This window comes from Benincasa hispida, chromosome 9 (genome assembly GCF_027475165.1).
Source record: "Benincasa hispida cultivar pf3 chromosome 9, pf3_genome.v1.1, whole genome shotgun sequence".
Lineage (NCBI taxonomy): Eukaryota > Viridiplantae > Streptophyta > Magnoliopsida > Cucurbitales > Cucurbitaceae > Benincasa > Benincasa hispida.
The window spans coordinates 64,459,968-64,475,209 of NC_143486.1; the positions used below are offsets into that span (position 1 = coordinate 64,459,968).

Sequence of the window (15,242 nt, forward strand, 5' to 3'; positions counted from 1 at the left end):
TGAAGCATATTGGCTGTGAATTCCTTGGGCATTCTTCAATCGGATGTGCTTCTCCACAAGTGACACAACTCGTGGTCGTTTGAGCGATTGCGTTGACTTTCCCTTTATGCGTTCCCGTACTATTGATTGTGATGCCTTGTATTAGATTCATCATCGCATTCATTTGGGTTTGTAGGGATGCAATGGCCTCATTATTTGCGTCATTATCTTTAATTTTTATTCTTTGATCGCTTTCTCTCCAATCCTCGTGATTTTTTAAAATGCGATCAAGTATATTTTTCACCTCGTCATATGTTTTGTCGAGCAGACCAGCAACTACTGCCGCATTGGCAGCCATCTGCGATGCAGGGTTCAATCCATGGTAGAAAATTTCCATCTGTAAGTAATTTGGTAAGCCGTTATGCGGGCAATCTCTTACCAGCCTCTTAAACCTCGCCCAGGCATCACTGAGCGATTCGTCCATATCCTGTTCAAAATTGGTAATCCGCTTCCTCCTTCTGGCATTCTCCGTTGAGGGGAAGTACTTCTTCATGAACTTCTCAACTACTTGTTCCCATGATATAATCTCCCCTGGTTTGAGAGAATAAGCCCATTTTCATGCCTAGTCATACAACAAACATGGAAACAATGTTAATCGAACCTCCTCAGCGGAGATGTTTGGGAACACGAACGTATTGCAGATCTCAATGAAACTCCAGAGGTGGGCGTGCGGATCCTCGCCAAGCCTACCGCAAAACTGTCCGGCAATTTGGATCATCTGCAGCATCACCGATTTCATTTCGAATCTCGATCCGTCAAGAGCTGGCCTCATGATTTCTGGTGAGAAATCATAAAGGTTGGGCGAATCATAGTCCCAGATGGGCCTATTGCGGTCGTTTGCCAATAGGATGGGATTCGCCATGATATTATTTGCATTTGGTGCTCCATTCTCTGGTTATTCTGCCATGTTTGGATCTTTCTCTTGTTTTTGTTGTTGTTGCGGCTGTTTCTTCTTCTTCTTCGGAAGGTTCTCTCAATCTCTAAGTGGTAATCGGGCTCAGGATTTTGTCCTTCGCTCATACGACGCCCGCTTCTTCCCTTACCTAAGAAGAAGCAGTGCACAGAGACGGATAGTCTGCAAAAAAAATCAAAAAGTTACCGTTAGCACAATGTATTGCCATAGTCCCCAACAACGACGCCAAAAACTTGATGCATGTTGTTAATGTGATGAAATAATGGTGTAGAATGCAATGGTGGAATATGCATTGTGCATGCAAGTTTTCTCAGCAAAAACCAAGTATAAATCCTACTGAGTTGCTTGGTAAGCCCAGGGTCGAACACAGGGACTAAGGAAACAGTATGCGATGATAGTTTTCGATTACTTTGCAGTAACAAATAAAACAATGCGTTAATTGGTGTGTTGTTTAAAGTATAAAGTCTATGCGGCGGATTGAGAAGGGATTTAGCTAACATTTCCTAAGGTTGCGTTCATGTTATGCAATCATGCTACATACATACAATAGCAAGTCATCTCTCAATGCAAATGCTACGGCCTCTAGTTTTAGAACGCATGCGATGTATACGATGATGTCTATAGGACTTACATCTAAGCCTCTATTCTTGTCTATGCGATGATGAATGGCACACACATACACAAGGCGACCGCATACTACCATAACCTATCTCTAGGGTGCATGCGATGCATGTTGTCAAACAAAGCTTATCTCTAAGTCTCTATCTCTTGCTTATGCAGATCTAATCTTGCTTTCTCAAGTCTAGATTCTAACCTAGCTCTCTCAAGTCTTAGGTTCTTTCTTTAGACTTGATGACGGGCAGAAATGCACGTCATCTTAGGCCTTTTATTTAGAATTATGAGGATTGTTAAGTGAAATATGCAGCGAATATGTTAGGAATTCATGAGAAAATAAGTTTGCATTATTTAGCATCAAGAATCTCGGTTAACCCACTATTTGCATTCAATTGTCTATCTTTGTAGCTAATGCAGGAAGCGGACGCATACGCGGAAGCTGGGCTATCACAAAGACGATCGCATGCGGAGAATTTCTCCATCGCAAGGGCGAACACATACGTTCGACGTATGGATGTTACAGCCATCAACTGCATGCGTCCATCGCATAGAAGTTGCGATCGTCAAGCGAATGCAGTCATCGCTGAGAAGTTGCGGCCATCGAACGAATGCGGTCATCGCAAGGAGATTGTGGCTACATGACAATAACCATAATAGAGGGATGAACGCAAGGTTGGTGGAATGCAACATGAACGTATACCGAATCAAAAGATGATGTTGACATTTCACCTACCACGTCGTTAGCAGCAGAGATTCAGAAAAAGACCATCGCACCGCGAATGTCAGAATCAGAGCAGGTCCATTAATGTTATCGGTGATTCAGCTCTATAAATAGAAGTTGCTGAGCAGAATTTCATTTTATCCAAGTTTCTACCTTCAGGTGGATCCTTGTGATCCAGACCAAAGCGTTAGAAGAAAGCTTGAGAGCTCTTCATCTCCTTCATCCATTCCGAGTGACGACCGGAGCCTTCACCGGAGTTAGATCTCGAGAGAGTCAGCTCCACCGCCCTTCCATGGCACCATCGACAGCCTTGACACACATCTGCTGGAAGCAAGGCATTGCTTCCAGCTGGTCCTTTCATTTTCTTTTCTTTCCTTATATTGTATTAAATTTTGGCTTAAGGAATTAATACATTTTGTGATCAATGCATTTCTATATTTTCCTTCGATTCCATCTCCATCTTCCTTTACTTAGCATCCTTAACTTTCATTGCATCACTTAGTGAGACTGTAAGAGTATCGTATACTTAATCATGCGGCATAGGAATATGAAGCATGTAGCAAACCACCGGGAGGTGTGCGTTACGTGAGTATTGTGAGAACCTTATTTGCTTAGTGTGAAGCTGTAGCAACACTTGTCTATAAGCGGACACAATGCTTGTCTATGAGTAAAGTCAGCAACAACCAACTGCCCGGGAGGGTAAGTGGTTGGTCGCATTAAGCAATGTAAGCAAGTATTCACTAGAGATAGGAATAATCTTACGTCAACCAAGTTTATGTGGTTACCTTGTCTTATGAGCGCATCATTCATCATTTAGGCATACTTGGAAAAGTAGTCTAAAACCCAAATCTAAGACTCGAGAGAGCAGATTGGAACGCATAAGCAAGAATGGGGAACTTAGAGATAAGCTCCGTTTGCTTTTACACAACGTATGCACCCTACGGATAGGATATTGCATGTGTTCAGAAGTAGGATACGGTGGTATATGGCTATCACGCTTATGCGGCGAGAGCACATGAGCAGGTTATGGAGGTTTAGAAATAGGCTTCTCGGCACTATCGCATATACATTGCATGCATTCTAGAATTAGACAAAAGTGTGTGTAGCATGATCGCATAGTTTGAGGTGGCTGGGGTTGCCCTTGCAGTCAAGCTCAATGTTGCAGTGAAGACATCCTCACATTTTATCTATTTTTCCATGCATTTACTATGCGTCAACAGTTTTTGTGTCTCTACCTCTCAGTCATATTCCCACTACTTTGTCTGTTAGTTAGAAGTAGGAGTAGTTTATAGCTTACAACCCTCATCATTCTTTTATTTATCCGCCACAAAAACATCATCGCTTGTATTTAGCTACAAGTCCATGAGTTCGACCTCAGATCTCCTGAGAAACTTACATTCTCGTTATACTTGGTGAGAGCGCAAGAAAACTTGTGACAGAAACACATGGTCATCGCATACATTCGTAATCGCATATTGCATAGTCCAACGCATGAGTATAAACGCATAACCTAAGACATGCATCGCATATTGCGTTCTTCTAATTTTAGTCATCAAGACTTTCTCTCGAGTACCTCTAAAGGGGTGATGGACGCAACATTAGACAAGATGATCGCATGCAATGAAGATCCTAGGTCATGTTAGCTAAGTACTTCTCAACCCATTCAAAAGTTTAGTTACTCATGCGTATTGTAAAGAGAGTGAACAGATGTAGAAATGAAAGTTCCATTCTATATATGAAATCGAAATACAGAATGACAATGTGAAATAAAGATAAAGAGCCTGGTAGCAATTTCTTGCTTCCCAAGGCTTTTACATTGTTCTTCTCTACTCTGCTCAAAAGATATTCTTGTTCTCGCAAGAGTCGACCCTCTCTCTGTTTTCTACGCTCCCTGGCACTCTCTCGAGCTGACCAGGACGATCTTCCAGCGTCTTTTCCCTTCTCTCGCTTCCACCTTCTAAGTATAAGGAAACTAAGAACAAAGGCTAACTATCTTCTATATGGTGAATTCTCTGAACTGGGCGAACTCCTTTAACGAAGGAGACCTTCAGTATTTATAAAGCTTCAAGGTGAAGAGCTTTTTCTTTCAAATTATTGCACTAATGGGATGTCATTAATTCTCTGTCTGATGTGCCGAATAATTGTCACCGAAAAGCTGAGTGTACTTGCTACAGTGTCGTTAACGGCTTGTCAACTTAATTCAGAATCAACTGTCATCAGCTTTCTGTCTCATCGTGATTTATTAAGCTTTCACCTTGATGCGCCGGCTCTATGCGGCCACCTTCTTGAGCAGATCTTCGTGAACGCATATGATCGCATAGCCTTGCGGTCGCAATCTTTTATGCGCTCGGACGCTAATTTCCTTGGATCGCAATTTCATCTTGCGTCAATGTATTTTCCTGCATAAAATACATAAGTTAGTTGTTTTAATTCGATGGACGCATGCGATCGCAATGTTGTAAACTTAATGCTTTTGGACGCAATATTATATATTTTTACCATTGCAATCCTTCATTGTTTTATAACTTTGCGCTGTAATAACGTGCATTTATGCCCGTCATCAGTAGTAGATAGGTTGTTCCCTTAAGTGCTAACTCCGAAATTAGAACAAGGGGCCCCACCCTCTCTCTAGGCTAAAAGGGACTCGATTTGTTGGTTGGACCACAAATCAATTGTTCTTTAGAGGTTTAGTGGGATTGAAGGAACAAGAAGTGTTCTCGGGGGTAAAACGGTATTTTGACCCAGCCAAGACCACGAACAACCTGTGAAAGATTGACTTATTGGTTATGGTTATATCAGATGGACAGAAATATATCTACAGTGAAGGTAGTGCAGCTACGGAACTTTAGTGGAATGACCCGTTAGTTAACAAATGTTGATACATCCATCGCAAATATATAAGCCCATAAAGTTTGACTTCTCTAACAATGTGTACTGTGAGAAGCACCATTATTGTGCAGAATGAGGGAGGAAAATACTTCTCTAATAAACATAATGTAATCACAATGTCTTTTTGCAGTTTCTCTAATTGTATAACATCTAGGGTTTTGTTACATATAGAATTGAAAAAAATACACAGACGATTTATCGCATATCGAACATGTTTGGTAGCACAAATCTGATTACAATGGGAGCAATTGTTGTAAGAGCACATGACAATCATGAGATTTTTAGACCATTAAGTTTTAAATCTTCCACTGACACAAGATTTCTAACATTGGAGGAGTAACCCTCAGGAACCGTCATTTCTGATATCGCCTTCAAAATACAACGTTTTTCTTCTCTAGTATGAGTAAAACAAGCAAGGGGAAGGAAATTTTTTTATCCCCATTGATAGGTGTAAGCTCTGTCGAATTTTTAAATCAGCTAAATCACGTCTAGCATTCAATCCGTCTTTTGTTTTTCCTGGAATATCAAGAAGTGTACCTATGATATTCATGCAAACATTTTTCTCAATGTGCATCACATCTAAGCAATGTCTAACATGGAGATGTTTCCAATAAGGGGGTTGGAAAAAAGCATACATCCTATTCCAACAACCTTTGATACTTCTTTTTGGGATATTTCTTTTGTTTTTTGTTTTTTTTTTTTTTTTCCTCTTTGAAAATCAAGATCTTTAGTTTTTTCAAATACAACCTCCCAGACAAATGTTCTGGAATACTTACAAGTTCTCTCTGACCATCAAATGATTTCTTTTGACATTCAAATGGATGATTTTGTGCTAGAAATTTTCGATGGCCAAGGTATGCCATTTTTTTCCCATGTTTAAGTCTTAATGAAGCTGTGTTATCTCCGCAAATTGGACATGCCTTATAACCTTTGACACTACATCCACTAAGGTTTCCATATGCTGGAAAATCATTGATCATCCATAATAGAACTGTTCTTAAGTTGATTAGTTCCTCTTGATAAGCATCATAACATTGCACAACAATTTCCCACAGAAGTTTTAGATCATCAATCAATGGCTCTAAGTATATCCCAATGTCATCCCCTGGTTGTTTTGGACCTGAAATCAATATTGATAACATCATAAACTTTCTTTTCATACACAACTATGGAGGAAGATTATAAATGACCATCAAAACTAGCCAACAACTATACTTAGAACTCATATCACTATGTGGATTTATTCCATTTGCTGACAATGCTAAACAAAGATTCCTAGGTTCAGAACTAAAGTCTGGCCACATGGTGTCAACTAACTTTCGAGCTAGGGAGTCCGTAGGGCGGCATAATTTATCATCCATTTCTCTCTCATTAGCATGCCAAGTCAGGTTTTTAGCACATTCAACACTTCTAAACATCTGTTGAAAACGTGGTATAGGAGGAAAATACTACATTATTTTGGTAGGGATTTTCTTCTTCTTATTTGTATTTTTACCATATTTCCACCTTGACTCACCGCATTCAGGACACATAATTGCATTGGCATATTCCTTTCGATATGAGCTCATTAGAGCATGCATGAATCTTTTCATGTTCCATTCCTAGTGCACCTAATGTTTTCTTTGCTTCATACATTGATGTAGGGAGGTCATTAGTAGAAGGTAAGATGTCTTTTAATGCTTTTAGTAGTTCTAAGAAACTAATGTCACTTCATCCATGTCTAACTTTTAAGTTATAAAACTTCACTAATGTAGACAACTTGGTGAACTTTTTGCATCCTTCATACAATGGCTTCTCAGCATCATTAAGCAACTTTTCGAATCCATTGGGATCTTTTGAATATTGCTCATGAGTAATTTCATCCATTTCTTTTATATTTCCTACATCATTTTCTTCATACCTACACTCAGGGGATTTTCCATGCAAGGATAAACTAGGAAGTTCCTCACCATACCAATACCAAATCTTATAACTTTCATCGATCCGATTAAAATATAAATGATCTCTAGTATCATTGTTATTATGTCTTTGACAATTTCCACATTTCAAACAAAGACAACGTATAGTAATATTATTTGTATTGGAAAATCCAAATTTGATGAAGTTTTCCACACCCAACTCAAACTCTTTAGATGATCTACTATTTGTCATCCATGATTTATCTATACTTATAATAAGCTAATCTTGGAACTACAAAAAAATATTACAATAATTCAAATTAGATAACTCATACAACTTATAAAAATTGTATGGAATTGATATTTATAGAGAACTTAAGAACTTGAACTCTCAAAAACTTCAAATGTGTGCTAATGTTGTAATGAATAGATGGTTTACTAAATTCAAAATCTTAAAAATTAAATGGTGTAAAGAGAAACTACAACCACTTTTGTATTATAATAAAGTAGAGACCGATGATTTCAAATGGAATCAAATGCTTTCAAATTTCGAATGATGTGTTAATTTATGGTTGAATGACACTTTTCTTTATACATTGTTTTCAATATAAGGGCCAAACATGTGAGAAGACAATAAGATACTTCTTGGATACGTGTGTTTGAATTCTTCTGTTCTTGTTGTATGCATTTAAAAAAATATGGGCATATTTCATCAATAAAGTTCAAGGATCATACTTTAAATAATTTAAAATTTTGTGGTAAAATAAATATAATTATAATGTTCAAAACTTATGACTAACTTTTTAATTTAATTTGAAAAAGAAAAAAAGTTGGTGGTTGACATCACCTCGAAAGCTCACCAAAATCTGAGTCACCATGGACGGACGGTACCACAGACGAACGACCACGAACGAACGGCACCGCGGACGGACAACCATGAACAGACAGCACCACGGACGGACGATCATTGGGGAAAAACGGTAATTTGGCTCAGTTGTACTTACGAGCAATTTGTGAAGGGTGATCGTACTATTGATTGGTTATATCCAATGGACACAGAAATATATTTATAGTGCAAAGAATGCAGTTGTCTGTCTTTAGTGAAGTGCTCAACAGTTAACGGATGGTGGATAATGTAATTAAAGAGTTTAATTAATTATTCACGTATCGTTGGAGCTTCAAACTACAGGTCCATAAGGTCCCTTGGTAGTATTTAGTTGAGAATCGATTTTTTGGTTAATTTGAATTGTTCAAATTAATTAGAGGGATATAATTAAATTGATTCAATTATATATGTTATAATTGACATAATGTATTTGATACATTATAGTTTAATTAGATGAATAAATATTTGAATGTGATTCAAATATATTTTCTATAAATAAGATTCATAGTTGTTAAATTTAATATAAATATGATTTATATTGACTGCCATAAAATAGAGAAAAGAACTATAATTTATATTGTATATGATGCAATATTAAAACTATGGGTTATAAATATAATATGATAAATTAGTTATCATACTTATTTATATTATTAATTATTTGGATAATTAATCATTTTTCTCTCTAACCACCTTAGTGGGAGATTAGTTAGTTTTTTATGGCAAATGGAATAAATAAAATATGATTTTAATTTTTCATAACAGAGTTACACGTTTTGGGAGTGAATCTTCACGATTTCCACATAGCCTATACGATAGCTATACGATAGTGTGTTCTTCTTCAATCATCGAGGATACTAAGTGGTAGTGTCTTCACGTTTAGGTTCGAGTTTAGTTGCTGTTTGAAGGGTTTGTGACTGTTCGAAGAGTTCGTGAAAGTTCGAGGGATTTACGTGAAAAAGTGTTCTTCAAAGATATAATGAACTCTTTTTCTAGTTTAAAAGCATGTCGTAATTTTTATTCAGATGCATAATCTATATGTTTGTTGTAAATGTTTGTTTTCAATCTAAATGGAATTTGGACGATCTACTTCCGCTCATTGATCTCTTGGAATTGAGTTCCTTCAACATCAACAGTGATGGAGTCATTACGGGCCAAATGGTTTTGCCAATATTCATCTGCTACTTCATTATCAGATCGTCCATCTCCATCGTTGGCTTCTACATAAACATTTCTTTCTAACTAACAAAATGATGGTTAGAAACTCAAAGTTGGCAGATATAATTTTGATTATTGATGTCGGTAATGAACGAGTTACCCTAAACTACAAATTTAGTTAGTTGGTTATACTCGTAACTCTTGCTAGCAGTATCTAATCTGCTTTTAGCATGCTTAGGATGCAGAATTGACAATTGAATAAAATTGTTAAAAAGAAGGGATTGACTGAGATAAAATGGGTCCATGAAATCATAGAAAGCATACGTTCATGCCCAATATGTTGTCGTGATTTATTTCTCTGCCATAGTCACCGAGAAAGAAGTCAACAAGTTTTGAAGTGTGCACTAAGCACTGCAGAGCACCATTCATGAAATAGGTGTTCCCAAGATTTTGCAGGTCCGTCAATCCTAAAAAACCAGCTTCACGAGAGCTTCCAGAAAAAACTGAAGAATTTACACAGAAGCAGCTTGCACTCCCAGTTCCAGAAACATCATTCATCATAACTGAAGTAGCAGATGAATTTCCTCTGTCGTCGACGTTTTGGTCGCCGGAGAATTTTAAGGGATTCATCTTGAAAGTACTTAAATGATGTAAGTAATAACTTACCAAATATCCCCCGTCATAGGTATTTCTTCTTCTTCTTCTTCTCCTCGTCTGCACACACATAAAACGCTGAGACCGAAATTAGAAAGAGCACGAGAGAGAGTTTATCGGAGAAAATTTTATGGAAGTATGAAAAATTGGAAATTCAGTGTTTCACAGAGAAGAGGCTTCTAAAAATCTCCATGGATCGGAAGAAGATGACGTCACTGCTGGCATTTGCGGAGGCGCGGTGTTTTCCAACTAGCGGGACGTAGGTTTTGGTGTGGTTTAGGGGTTTGGAGGTGCCTCCATTAATTTTTCATCTCTTTAATATATGAAACTCTAAAAAAATAAATCACAAATTACTTGACATTTATAAAGCATTAAGTGAAAATGGAATGAAAAAATTCCAAAAACTTTTGCTAACCTTCACTTTTTTTTATTATTCTTGACGTTTTTCATCAAATTTACATGTTACTTGACATTTTTTTATAAACACGAGAAGTACTCGAAAGTTCAAAGTGTCTTATTTTAATAATAATGTATGGACTAGAATAAGAAGAAAGAGAATAAATGAAAGTACAATTTTAAGACTTAAACGTTTTGATAAAATTACACGTTTGTAATTAAGTGTGTTAATAGTTAAATATATTTTTTTATTTGACTATTTGTCGTTTTGGTATTTTTGGAGAGGAGATTTTGATTTTAGAATTTTATAATATTGATGTTTTTATTTTGGTTACCGATAAAAAGTAGTGTAAAAATTGAAAAAAAATATATGAAAAAAATGAAAGTACCTATATGAAGGGGAAAAAAAAGAGTTTATCTATATAATTGTTTTAAAATTTATTCTTTTCGAAACTCAAGAAAACTACAAATTGATCACCATCCAGCCTTAGGAATATTTTTTAACATTTTTTTTTATTTTAGAGCTATTTTTGTAACAAGATATTAGTGGTTTCTATATATATTAAGTATATTTTTTAACTTTTTTAAGTTTAAATGTATTTTTGAAACTTTTGAAAATTTAGAATATTTTTTAAACAAAAGTTTCCATCTAAAATTAACGGTGAAGATATATTTGAACTCTTCCAAAATTTAAGTATTTTTAAAATTTTGAAAGTTAATAGGTATTTTTATATAATATAAAAAGTTAAAACGGCATTTTTTATTATTTAGCCTAATTTAAATACGGACGATTCCTAAAATTAGGAGGATCAAGATGCCTTGATCGGTTGGGAAACCAACTTCCACGTGCTGGGATAAGATATTAGCGGTTGATTGAAAACGACCTTTTCCATTAACTCCCAATCTCACCGTTGGATTATCTACGGGCGAAATCCTAATCGTAGAAGGATATATAATAAGATTTCCTATTTAAAATCTCTAGGGATTGTGTTCGGCAAGCTCTGGCGAGGTTTCCTTTCTTTCGGCAAACACCGACGCGAATTCAACGGGAGGCCATCATCGATTCATCTGTAAATCAAGCTTTGCTTTAGGCCTTAGGGTTTATACGATTCCGTTCTTTTGCTCCAGGTATTGCCGTTTCTGATTTTTCCTCCACAGCTTGTTGTTTCTTTTGTTGAGTAACTTCTTTGGTTCGGTTATGTATGTAAATCGTTATCAACTTGAGATGAAAAATGGATGAGTTTTGATCTTTATTTAAGAAGCGGTCCTTGTTGAAGTATTGATATCATTAACAGGACGCCATGAAAATTCATGACGTGACGGGACATCCATGCGCTCAAGTGATTTGTTGTTCCATTGTTGCTATATATTAATTGATTATCTCTGAAATTGTCCAAATCGCTCCCGATTCTGTTTAATGGCCGATGATCGTTGTTCTTTCTTGCTGATCTCTATTTGATACTTTCTTAATCTTCCAAATGATGATGAATTTTGATAACTTATGAACAAACATCTTCGATTCTTGATCACTCAAGAAGTTAATGGCAGGAGATGGAGTTTTTCGCTGTCGGCTTTGTTACAAGAGAAAGAAGAAGAAAGAGAAGGAAAACCGGCCGGAGAAGTTCTCGATCCTTCTGCTTCATTATTGACATGACGTTATCGATTTTATCTGGAAGAAGCCTCTCAATGAACGTAACTCATTGCCTTCCATGAATTTCATCTGCAATCTTGTTATATGATTGGAGATGTTTGGATTCGGGCTTCCAGCTCTATCCAGGTATGATTACTAGCCCCTCCCCCCTCCCCTCCGCAGTTTATGAGATTTCTTCAAATATTCTTATTTTAACATTTTACTCATTTATGAACTTATAGATTCAGAGGTGAAATTAGACCAAGAATCAACAAGACTAATTCGAAGAAAATATGTGTTTAGTTTAGCCTTGTTTTTATGTAATCCACACTCTTTTCAACCACTCTTTAAATTTGGGCTCCCCGGATTATCCAAGTTTTCATGTTATTTTACAGGATTGTTGTGAAGTGTGCGGGAATTTCTCGAACCCAACGTTTCAGATTTTGCATTCCTTACCATTGCTTTCATATGGAAGCGGATTAGACTCTGTTTACATATCTGGGTTATAGGAGGATGTGATTCTTTAGTGTCAGTGATAAATATATTTATTGAAGAGCATGATAATGCTAGGCCCTTGTGAAGACCTGAGAAGGTATATATAATTTTTTTATGCTTTGTTGTCATGTCGTGTCGACCTTTGCCATGACAGGTGCGCTTGCTTGGCAGGTCAAAACCTCAATAAAAGTATTGTTTTGTGTGTTTGGGGGAGGAGATGGTACGGTGTTGTTTTACCCGGCTCTCCTCCCCACTGCTCTCTCTCTCTCTCTCTCCCTGTCTCTCCCTTTTATTTCAGTTCTTTCTATATTTTTGCTCAGTATTTGCTTGGTTCACTATTAGAACGACATACAAATCAAGAGCAACAAAGAGTGGTATGTGCGTGCAGCAAAACCCAAAGATATCAACCTCAAGGTACAAATTTCGAATTATATCCATTTTCTAAAGTCGTTATGGTCTACTGCATAGACCCCAACTCGAACTGTCAATATCGCAAATTTTGAATCATATACTCAACATATTTAAACTCGTTGTATGTGGTCTATGATTCTTGGACCCAACTCCAGATTTCAGTATAGCCTGCACGACTGCGTTTCTTCGCTATCAAACATAACCATAGCATTGCCTGCATTGCCTGCCAAGTGCATATTTAGCTAATTTCATGCTCGATTCCTAGCCGGTGTATTGGAAAATATACTGCAACTTTCGTTACTGGAATGTGAATTTCTTATTGTTGTACAGAGTACATGCATTGTGATCGTATCTTATCTTTTTGTATTGAATTACATATTCATATTGTTGTACTAAGTGTTACTGTCAACCTTTATTCAGTTTTGAAATAAAATTCTTTACTGTTGCACAAAGTATATGCATTGTGATCGTTTCTTCTCTTTTAATGTTGAATTACAAATTCATATTGCTGTACGAAGTATTAGTATCAGCATTTATTAAGTTTTGAAATAAAATTCTCTACTGTTGCACAAGTTTATGCATTGTGATCATATCTTTGTGTTTTAATATTGAATTACAAATTCATAAAATTCTTTATTGTTGCAGAAAGTATTATGCAATGTGATCATATCTTTTATCTTTTAATGTTGAATTACAAATTCATATTGTTGTACAAAGTATATCCTTGATTGGTATTTGATCATACTTTGATCTATGTTTCATGATGCATAATGGTGGCAATGTATGTTTGCATTTCAAACCATGGCATGATGTTATTTTCAGTATATGTTTGGGAGTAATTTTGAAATGGTCGAAATCAATATTTGCATATTTAATGTAAATACAACTTTAATCCCTCATAATCAATTTAATTTAATATTTAATTTTACATTTTTAAACACATTTTTCATACTTTTAGAATAAATTTTAAACGATTGATGAATGATTTTGAAAATGACAAAAGTAATTTTAATTATTAAGAATTACTCCCAAACATGTCATCAAAGTTTATGCCCGCCCAAGTATGTTGGTCATTCGGACCACATTTTGTTAACAGAATAATGCTTCTTTCTTCTGCCAGCATGTTGAGTCAACTTAGAAAGATGATTCAAATGGCTCTTTGGTTTTGGATATTCTTTGATTTGCTGTATAAACTCCAGGCTCCAAACCAGTTTTGCTCTTAGAATTCTCAAGTAAGACAGCTTAGTCGCATTCTTGGATCTTTGAAGCTGAACAACCAGCAGTGCCCAACGTCGTCTTGCTTCAACCATTCACCATGGTCGGGTTCTTGTGGTCAGGAGAGAGATGACGTTGCAAAAGCGAGGATGAGATCGGTATTTGTTTTACTTGTGATGAAGTTTGGTATGAAATTAATTGTAATTAGCTTAATTTTTATTTTGGATAGGTAGTCTAGTTTTCTTAGGGTGGTTTAATTATCTCTAGTAGGCAAGAAATGTAACTAATTCCTATTTCCCCACAGCCCTGACCTATTTTATAAGATAGGGGCTCCCTTCTGTAAATACGTATTTTGGTAGTTGACAATAAAAATAATTCTCTCTTGGCCCAGCTCTGCCAGTTAGGTGGTGTTAGTATATTTGTGCATACATTTTCCTTTTCCATGTTTCTTTTTTCATGAATGTTCATGGAGGTTGGAATGGAAGTTGAAGCATTAAAGTTTTGGATTGATTCATTTGGTTGCGAAGTCCTGGAACATTTTTTACTAACAAGGGAGAATAATATATTTGGGTGCAGTCCCCTTGAATTATTTAGAAAAATTATCTTTTCTAGAAAAAGTTTGCTACGAACAAAGTCTCGTGTTTTCATTGTTAATGAATTGAATTGTTTATAGTAAATGCATTTTTAAATCTCTTAAATGTATTTTTTTTTTTGGTAAAATACCTTTTTGGTCCCTAAGTTTTGGGTGTAGTTTCTATTTGGTCCTTATGATTTCAAATGTTATATATTTTGTTTCTTAGTTTTGAGTTTTATTTCAATTTAGTTCTTAAGTTACAAAATGTTATAATTTTACCTTTCAGATTTTGGTTTCATTTCGATTTGGTTCTTAGGTTTCAAGATTTTATATTTTTAATTTTAATTTTTCAATTAAATACTCACTTCCAATCATTGATATCAATTTCAATTAATTAATTAAAAAAATTATGAAGTGAAATTTTAAATTTAGTTTTACAAATGATAAAAATAGTGAATAATCGAGTTCAAAAGTATAAATCTTGAAACATAGGAACTAAATTGAAGTAAAATTCAAATGTGAAAAGTAAAATTGTAAAATTTTGAAACTTAGAGACTATTAGGGGTGTTAAAAAACTCGATGACCCGAAAAAATCGATCAACTAAATAATTCAAATCAATCCGAACCAATCCAAACTTATCATTAACTTTAAAATGTATATTTTTATGTACTTATGATTATACATATATTTATTTTAGTTTCATTTAATTTTGGTATATTTTGAATAATTTATTCTCCAACAACTCCT

The 15,242-nt window shown here is 35.6% G+C and overlaps 1 long non-coding RNA gene and 1 other non-coding gene across 7 annotated transcripts; both read left to right on the plus strand.

Moving 5' to 3' along the window:
• The first annotated feature begins 392 nt into the window (after positions 1–392).
• LOC120092263 (small nucleolar RNA R71) lies at positions 393–499 on the plus strand. The gene has a single exon (XR_005485973.1). It is a non-coding gene; the product is annotated as a small nucleolar RNA R71 (small nucleolar RNA).
• Positions 500–11,149: 10,650 nt separating this feature from the next.
• Positions 11,150–14,310, plus strand: LOC120091271 (uncharacterized). Of its 6 annotated transcripts, none has more exons than XR_016532414.1 (5): positions 11,150–11,297; positions 11,708–11,946; positions 12,195–12,391; positions 12,615–12,708; positions 13,826–14,310. It is a non-coding gene; the product is annotated as an uncharacterized LOC120091271 (long non-coding RNA). The 6 variants fall into 6 exon arrangements; XR_016532413.1 differs by having other exon boundaries at positions 13,905–14,310; XR_016532412.1 differs by having other exon boundaries at positions 12,637–12,708.
• The last annotated feature ends 932 nt before the right edge of the window (positions 14,311–15,242 follow it).